The sequence below is a fragment of the Triticum dicoccoides genome, chromosome 3A, assembly GCF_002162155.2.
Source record: "Triticum dicoccoides isolate Atlit2015 ecotype Zavitan chromosome 3A, WEW_v2.0, whole genome shotgun sequence".
In the NCBI taxonomy this organism is placed as follows: domain Eukaryota; kingdom Viridiplantae; phylum Streptophyta; class Magnoliopsida; order Poales; family Poaceae; genus Triticum; species Triticum dicoccoides.
In genome coordinates, this window is record NC_041384.1 from 745,167,883 (window position 1) to 745,177,273 (window position 9,391).

At 45.9% G+C, this 9,391-nt stretch overlaps 1 pseudogene; it reads right to left on the bottom strand.

Moving 5' to 3' along the window:
• Window positions 1-616: 616 nt before the first annotated feature.
• Window positions 617-2,765, bottom strand: LOC119273229 (annotated as a pseudogene).
• Window positions 2,766-9,391: the final 6,626 nt, after the last annotated feature.

The following is a 9,391-nucleotide window of genomic DNA, read 5'->3' on the forward strand; positions in this document are numbered from 1 at the left end:
GGCCATGGCTCCCCGCTCGCAGCAGCCCCCGCGTGGTCCCGTTAGTAGGGTGGCGTGGGTGGCCGACCTTGTTGCATGCTATTGCAGGAGGGGGAGAGGTGGGATGCAACATGAGGAGGATGGATGTGTGCAGCGAGAGGTTGAAGAATGAAACTGGGAGCAATATAATTGTTACAACTAGGAACGTTAGTGAGATTCACAACCCCACTAGAATTGTTACAAACTCAAGGATGTACTCAATTGTGCTGTAGGGCTTATCATTGAGCCAGGAATCTTTGATTCATGGATTGGTCACCTTGGTTTCTTAACAGAGGGAAACTAGGTTTTAGCTGGAAACATTTGCACTGGGGGCCCCAACAAGTTGCTACCCCATGTGGTTCTTCCGGAGCAAGCATGATGCAAATAAAATAATTTGAAACCATGCACAATAGTAAACACCAAATAAATCAATTGGCTAACCAATGTACAAATAAATACATGCCACTATCGCATACAACGTAACAAAAGAAAATGATAGTAATGGCTATTTAGGTCCAAATTGTGAAAGCCAGATCAATCAAACATGCCCTTGAAAACTAAGGTTTATAAGATATCATTCTCCAATCCTACAACGATCTTATGCAGCTCCTGAATTCTTGTCATGCACATCGCAGAGGCAATTTTCTTCGCCGATGTCCTTTGCAACACACGGCACGCTAAACCCTTCATCTTCATGCCACATCCTTCTTCCGACAGCGAGCTCTTCGACGAAGCCGTCGAGTTTCTCCACACTTAGATTTGGCATTACCACGATGTGTGCAATGCTCCCCTCACATGCAAGCTGCCACTTGTGCACGAATGACTCATCTCACGGCCTCTCAAACACCACCGTGCTGCTCAGCTCATTTAGGAATGCACTGACCCCCTTCTCCCTGAGACGGCTTGTGAGGTGTTGAGCGTTTCTCATGCACTTCTTGACTTCTTTCTGGATGCCTCTGTACCCCTTCTTGTTCAGGGTGTACCACAAGAACAAGGGTGAGTGACCGTTACGGCTCCCCATGATCGTCGCATCTCTAGATGATATGTATTCAATGTCAGTGGAGAGCACTTTTACATGCTCGAGCCTTGTTATTACCACGCCACATGGTACTGGACATCCCATGAACTTGTGGCCTGAGATGCTCACGCTTCCAATAGGTTTGTCGAATGTCACCTTTGGTGCCTAGAGGAAAATAAAATAAAAGTAAGTAAGTTAGGTCATTTTCTTGATTTATCAAGAAAAGTTCAAATTCGTTACAACAAGTGGTAATTACGAATCTTAACATCACCCACGTGTTTGATAAATGACATCATAAGGCCAGCCAGAGCACCATCGCAATGGATGTACAATCGATCTCGGAACCCACATTTCTCTAGTATTCTTATGATGTTGTCAAGATCGTCAATGGCTCCCTTGACGGTCGTTCCTAAAAGAAACAAAAGCAAAAAAGGAAGTGTGTCAACATGAACCACCAAGGGACACTTAAGAAAGCCAGTTTTAACCATCTGAATGTAAATGTAAAATCAAGATGGTAACCTATATTCACATTGACAATCGCAGGCCTCCCGGCGTTCATCAATAACTTGGACTTAAAATCCGCGCAGTTGATCTCTCCGGAAACAAGTGTGCCAATCTTGACGCACTCGACTCTATACATCCTAGCCGCCTTGAAGACGGAGTAGTGTGAGTCACAAGATGCGTAAATAATCCCATCACGAAAAATTTCCCTCCTGCAAATGTTAATTGCATATGAAATTAATGTATTCGTTTAAAACCGAGTGAAATAACTACACGTGTCCAGATTCTTGGCGAAATGGATGAAAATAAAAATGAAATTCATGTGTTGTAAATTGATGATCCGCGTGCACACAAATAGATATACTGACCCAACTAGTAGGCCGTGTAGGTTCCCTTCGGTCCCGCCGCTGGTGATGTATCCCCAATACTCATGCTGCTGGATGTTCCATAGGCGGGCGAACCAGTCGAGCACGGCAACCTCGAACTGCCTAGAGTGCACGCCGTAGTTGCTCTCGATGAAAGGGTCGCCAAGGTTGTTGATGGAGAAGCTCTGGAATTGGTCGAGGACACTGAAGTCGAACTCTAGATTAAATGGGTACCCTGCCAATGCCAAATCAGTAGCACGTTAGAAAATTGTACTCATTTTCCCGCAAAAATAAACAAATAAATTGTTCTCCCTGGTTGCTGTGATTTTGGATTTGGAGCTACGATGATTATATAAAATTAATCGGAACACACACATATATATAATATTCCCTGATTTTAAAATATAGTGCTTCCTCTATTCTCATGCTTCAACTTTGATAATAAATTTAACCAACAAGACCGACTGCGGCGGGAGCAAAAATTATGTCAGTGAATTCATATTCAAAAGAAATTTTCAATTATATATTTTTTTTCCGCCGCAGTCGGTCTCGTTGATTAAATTTATGGTCAAAGTTAGACCTCGAAAAACGCGAGCGTACTATATTTTGAAAATGGAGGGAGTAGTGCGTAGAATTTGCATGTGGCCTGCACGCACGTCGGCGATCGCATACGTACCCATGTGATGGGCGGTCCTGTCCTGGAGGTGGTGGGCGAAACCGGCGAGGAGGGCAGCCACCCCTGCCTGCCGCTGGGCCGCAGCCTCCACGTCCACCGGCGGCTCCTGCACTGCGAAACCTTCCACCAGCAGGCGCCCCTGCTTGCCCGTGTCTCCCACAGCTTTCAGGTGATCATCAGTCGCCATCACTTGCCATCCTCCTACGACAACATCAATTTTCTTCTCTGCCATCTTCAGATCACCGCCTCAAGACTATGATTATCAGATACGAGAGAGAGAGAGAGAGGTGGGTGTGGGACAAGGATTGTAAAGGGCGTGGGGTTTATAGGCGAAGAACAGAGATGTTGGCCTAATCCTTGTACGTTCTCGTAGACGATTACTTTCCGTCAAGTGCTAGCATGCAGTCGTTGATCTGGCCAAGTACTTTCCGGACGTACCCAGACTCCACGTACATAGTTTGAAAGTTAACTCAGTAGCTGATCGAATCTTGATGGATACATGCACCTACCAGGAAGCTAAATGACTCAACTTTATACTAATTTTAATCATCTATTTTGAAACAAAGGAAACAAAGGAAGTAGCTAGCTAGCTCCTTGATCGATTCTTCGCGAACGTAAGATACTAGCACATGCACGTACCACGTACTAACTAGTCGCCGGCTACTCAGCGCACGAGAGAACACGAGGCGATTTGATGGCTACAGGACCGTATCGGTCTTGTTTCTTTATTTCTTTGATGTGATCTTGGTTAATCTTACAAGGGGATACATATGTGTATATATAGGAATACATAGTAGCTAACCTAGCTAATGATAGGAATCTTATACGGTGACTGATGCCGGACATAAACTACTAATCGTGGTTAATTTCAACAATCACCCCCTTAAGACGATGTCCTCACTTCACAACTTGGACGTCAATCCTTCGCCACATCTTCATGAACTAGTGTCGTCCCAAAGACCTAGTTAAGATATCTGCAAGCTTGTCATCAGTGCAAACATAGTTGATGTCAATTTTGCTTTCTTCCACGCACTCTCATCGATAATGATACCTTGTATCGGTGTTCTTGCATCTACCATGATGCACTGGTTTCTTTAACAAAGAGATTGTAGACTTGTCGACAACGTTGAGCACCACTCGTTCTGGTTCTGTACATGTGAGCTCACTGAGTAGTCGTCCTAGGCATACACCTTGATACACCGCGATTTAAGCTGCAATATAATCTCCTTCACGGGATGATAATCCGATCTCTTTCTACTTTTGTGATAGCTAACTCACCATGCTTTTTTCAAAAAAAAATGTGCCACACCCGAGGTACTTTTACGGTCGTCCACATCTCCTGCCATGTTGCTATCACTATAGCCAAGTAGCTCCACCATGTCCTTCTTCTTCTCTCTCAAATAAACACAACCGAAGTTTGTTGTCCCTTTGATGTACCTGGGTATATTTTTCACAGCTACACAATGTTCAGTCGGGGGCGCTTCCATGAAGCGACTTACTATGCCAACGGAATATGCCAAGTCATGTCTTGTATTTGTGAGATACCTCAACTTTCGGAACACACTTCTATACTCCGTTGTATCAACCGCGGGTGCTTCATTTTTCTTGCTTAGTATAAGACGAGGCTTCATCGGAACACAACTTGGATTGCAATCTTTCATGCCAACTTTCAAGTACCTTCTTTGCATATGCCTCCTGGCATATTGTGATCCCTTGCAGCTTTTGGTGTACCTCGATCCCAAGGTAGTAACTCAAGAGCCTTAGACCAGTCATCTTGAATAGCTCCTTCATTTGTAGCTTGAAGTTTGCAATCACCTCTTCGTCTGCTCCGGTAATCAATAGATCATCATCATAGGTGCCCACTAAGAGATGATCATTGCCTTTACCTCATTAATACATTGTATGCTCCAGTGGACTTTTCTCAAATTCAAGAGAAATCAATATACTGTCAAGCTTGATGTTCCACACTTGAGAAGCTTGTCGTAGCCCGTATAATGCCTTGTGTAGTTTCAATACCTTGTGTTCCTCTCCCTTTTTGATATAACCCGGTGGTTGCTTCACATAAACTTTTTCTTTCAACTCCCCGTTCAAAAACACGGAATTTACATCCATGTGATGTAGCCTCCAAGATTCTTGAGCTGCGAGAGCTATAAGTAGCCTTACCGATTCCATCCTTGCAACGGGAGCGAACACTTCCTCGAAATCCACACCTTGCTCCTGCACGTATTCTTTGGCTACGAGGCTTGTTTTATGCTTCACCAAGTTTCCTTTGACATCTTTTTTGACTTTGTACACCCACTTGAGCTCTATCGGATTATGTCCGTTGGGAAGATCCACAAGCTCGCATGTTTCGTTGTCACGGATCGACCCTAACTCTTCATCCATAGCACGACGCCAACACTCTTCCGTCTTTAATTGCGTCTTCAAAAAGATTCGGTTCCTCAATGTGCAAACACCGTTGCCCTTTTACTCCCTCCTTTCCGGTTTATAGGGATTATCTCAAAATTTTAGTTTTTCCATTTTATAAGGCTCAATTTGGTTGTTCACCATCACATGTTCAGACTTCAAGGTGTATTAAATCATTGCATGCAAGTATTAAGAGAAAACTGACCAATGCATGCACTTTATGCATGCATGCATTGCAATTAATGCATTCATAAACATAATTTTTTAGGAAAACAAGAGCATTAATTGGGTGTTTTTACAAACTATAAAAAATATTCCACCACTCATCATCTACCTTGGTTGATGAGATTTTTTAATTGAGCCTTATAAACCGAAAAGGAGAGAGTACTACTTTTCATCTTCATTGAATTTATTTGAAGCGCTTTCTTCGGACAGAGATTCAATATGTGTCACATGCCTACTGATGCAGGTGGCTGTTTCGTCATCTCTTGTGCTATCAGAGGCGACGCCCCACTTTCTGGAGTTGCCAAACCTCCCGTTACTGGCGTTTCTGGCCCTTGCGAACTTCTCTCTCGAGAGCAAATCAGCCAAAGATTCCAACGAAAGCTCTTCAAGCACCAAAACTGCTGGGCCTTCACGTGCTTGTGAGCTCCCTCCTGCGTTGTTTTCTGAACCAAACAATCCTTGCAAAATTTCTGGGAGTTGCACCCCTTTTCTCTCTGCTGGGCCACCACGTGGTGGTGAGTTTTCTAGTGGAAAGTGTGCCGCCACCAACAAGTCCGTCTACTAGGCTGCGGGCACTAGCGAGCGAAGCTGGACCTGCCCCGTACGTGAGGACGTGCCGCGACTGGGCTGCCTGCTCGTGCGGACTGCCTGGCGTGCCGCTTGTTGCGATGCATGCAACGCCGCTACCGTACTGGCCACGCTATCCTCTGACGCGACGCTCGCAGGCCTCGCCATTGCACCGTCCAACATAGCGCCATGTTCATCTGGCCCGAGTACAGCTCGTTGCATGCTGCATTCTTCTGGGGTGACCACTTCATCAAGCCTCGTGTTGTGTTCTTCTGGCCACACGTCTTCGCCGTCTTCTGGCGCGACCACACCATCACGTATTGTGTCGTGGACATCTGGTGTCATTTCTTCGCCTGCTTCTAACGTGACCACACCGTCATGCCTTCCGTCATGGTCTTCTGGCGCCATGACTTTGCCTGGATTTACTGGCGCGGATGCACTCACCAGACCCGTGTCCAGTTGACCGTGATCATCTGGATCTACCTCGTCCACTAGCTCGTACATCAGCATCATATCCCTGTCATCTCCTTCCTCGGCCATAAGCGCTCTCTGCTTCGGCGCTTTCTCACAGTCAGCCTTGAAGTGACCGAGGAGGCCACACTTATGACACCTGAATTTTCTGATGTCAAACTTTCTCCTCGGTCGTGCAGGCTCAGCCTCGTCGTCCGAGTCAGCGAAGTTCTTTCTCGGCGAGCGTTGCTTTCCCTTCCCCTTCTTCTTGCCGCTGCTCATGGATCCGCCTTGCTTTTCTTTCGACAAGGCGATCCATTGCGCCTTTGTCAGCATAGGTGCTCACTGTCCTCCAAGTCTCCAAAGCTGAGACAAATTCTTTCATTGTGGGCCTTGAATCTTTCGACGAGATCCTCAACCGTGAGAGTTTTCAGGTCGAGACATTGCTCGATCGACCTGACAATCTCGATATAGCGTGCCAGCGCGGCGTACAAAAATCGTCAGACGATCGCAACTTCTTCCAGGGTTGAACCATAGCTGCATATGCCGTTGACGAGGGTCTTGAGACGGGAGGCAAACTGATCAACCGCCTCACTTTTATCTATCTTCAGGCACTCGTAGCTTCTCATCAGGGACTGAAGGTGTGCTTCCTTACATGGTCATGACATTAGTGCAGGATCTTGATGGTCTTCCATGCCTCCTTCGCCGGTTTTCTTTCGACGAGGTGCTGCAGCACATCCTTCGACATGGCAGAGTAGATCGCCGTTAAAGCCTGACGATCTATCTGATACTTCGCCATACCTTTCTAGTACTCGGCGCCACCGGGGTCGACGGCTTCCCAGAACTCAGCCCCCTCCCTCTATGTTCATCGCCCATAGTGCGTAGTCATCTCGATCCATACAGGGGAATTGCGACACCCCCACCATCGGCGTCGGTGCTCCCGCTCCTGCCGTCACAATCTCCTTGCCCGTGTTCGACATGATCTTTCCATTGCTTTCCAAAAATCACGCTAATACATCAAAACTGTAGATAGCAATTGTTGGCCCAATCCTTGTACGTGCTCGTAGACGATTACTTTCCGTCAAGAGTTATCACGCAGTCGTTGATCTGGCCGAGTACATTCGGGCCGTACCCAGACTGCATGTACGTAGATGAAAACTAACTCAATAGTTGATCGAATCTTGATGGAGACACGCACGTACCAGGAAGCTAGCTAGCTAGCTCCTTGATTGATTCTTCACGGACGTAGGATGCTAGCATACCTAGTCGCCGGCTACGTAGGATGCTAGCACATGCACGTACCGCGTACTAGCTAGTCGCCGGCTACTCAACGCACGAGAGAACACGAGGCGATTTGATGGCTACAGGGCCTGTTGAGTAACGTGATTGTATTAGGAAACATAGGTTAGACTAGGAAATATTCTGGCTTGCCTTGTATTTCAAGTAGATCTTGTACTCCTATATATATGCCCACGAGACTCAAGCAATACAACAAATAATTTCACCAAATCTCTCTATCCCTTCTAACAGGGCCGTATCGGCCCTGTTTCTTTTTCTTTTTCTTTCACGAGATAATATCTCACATCTAACATGGCATCATCTTATATTATGGCCTCTTTTATTTGTTTAATTTGTTGTTTACATTATTATATATACACAAAAAAACTACAACACGTACAACTACACTCTCAATAGAGTTTGGCTGTTGCCGCTAAAAAAAAGCTACCCGTGCACATCTTGCTAGCTACTATACAAATCGAGGTGCTTGCTTGTGTGTTTGGTTTGACACTTGATTTGCACGTACAAGTGAGCGGCAATAATGGTAGCTTGCTGGGATGAGGCTAGCTTGTGTGCGGACGTTTAAATATCTAATTTTTCTTTTTTTTTAAATGTGACCAATTTTAGATCTCTGAAATTATGGATAAATTTTGAATAATTTTTTTTTGAATAGGGAACAAATTCTGACATATCAAATTTTTTTCTGGAAATTGTGAACAGTTTTCCAAATTCTGAATATCATTAAAAAAATATGAACAAGTTTTAACAAGATGGGGCCCCAGTTGCGAGTCACGGGTGGACTTGCAACTGGGACAAAAAAGGTCGGGCCCCAGTTGCGAGTCGAGGGTGGACTTGGAACTGGGACAAAAAAGGTTAGGTTCCAGTTGTGAGTCGAGCATGAACTTGCAGCGGGGACAAAAAAAAGGTCAGGACCTAGTTGCGAGGCGAAGGTGAACTTGCAACTAGGACAAAAAATATTGCGGCCAAGTTGTGGGTCAAGAATGGGATTGCAATTGGGACAAAAAATGTCGGACCCCTAGTTGCGAGTCGATGATGGACTTGCAACTGAGACAAAAAAAGTCGGCTCCCTAGTTGTGAGTTGAGGATGGACTTGTAAATGGCCCAAAAAAAGATCGGGCACCAGTTGTGAGTCGATGATGGACTTGTGACAAAAATTTGGTTGGGCCCCAGTTGCGAGTCGAGGGTGGGATTGCAACTGGGGAAAAAAGGTCGGACCCCAGTTGCAAGCCGAGTGTGGACTTGCAACTGGGAAAAGTGATCGGGCCTCAGTTGCGAGTCAAGGGTGGACATGCAGCTGGGACAAAAACATCAGTCATAGTTGCGACTCAAGGGTTGACTTGTAACTGGAATAAAAAAAGGTTGGGCCTAGCTGCCAGTCGAGGGTGGACTCGCAACTAGCACAAAAAACAATTTGTCCCCAGTTACGAATCGAGTATGGACTTGCAACTGGGACAAAAAAAATTCGGCCCTAGTTACGAGCCGAGGATGGACTTGCAACTGAGACAAAAAAATATCAAGCTCTAGTTGCGTGTCAAGGGTGGACTTGCAATTGGGACAATAAAATGTTGGATTTAGTTGCAACACGACATTGGACTTGCAACCTGAAAAAAGTAGGTGTACCCCTAATTGTGAGTCAAGGTTGGACTATCAAATAGGACAAAAAATGACCGGCTCCGAGTTGCGAGTTGACGGTGGACTTGCAACCGGGACAAAAAGGTCAGGACCACTGGTGGAAAAAGGGCCTTTGGTCGCGGTTCGCAACTGCCATTAGTCGCGGTTGCGCAACCGCGACCGAACGGGCGGGACTAAAGGCCGCCGCAGGTTTAGGGTTTTAGCCCCCCCCCCCTTAAACCTGTTTTCTGTTTA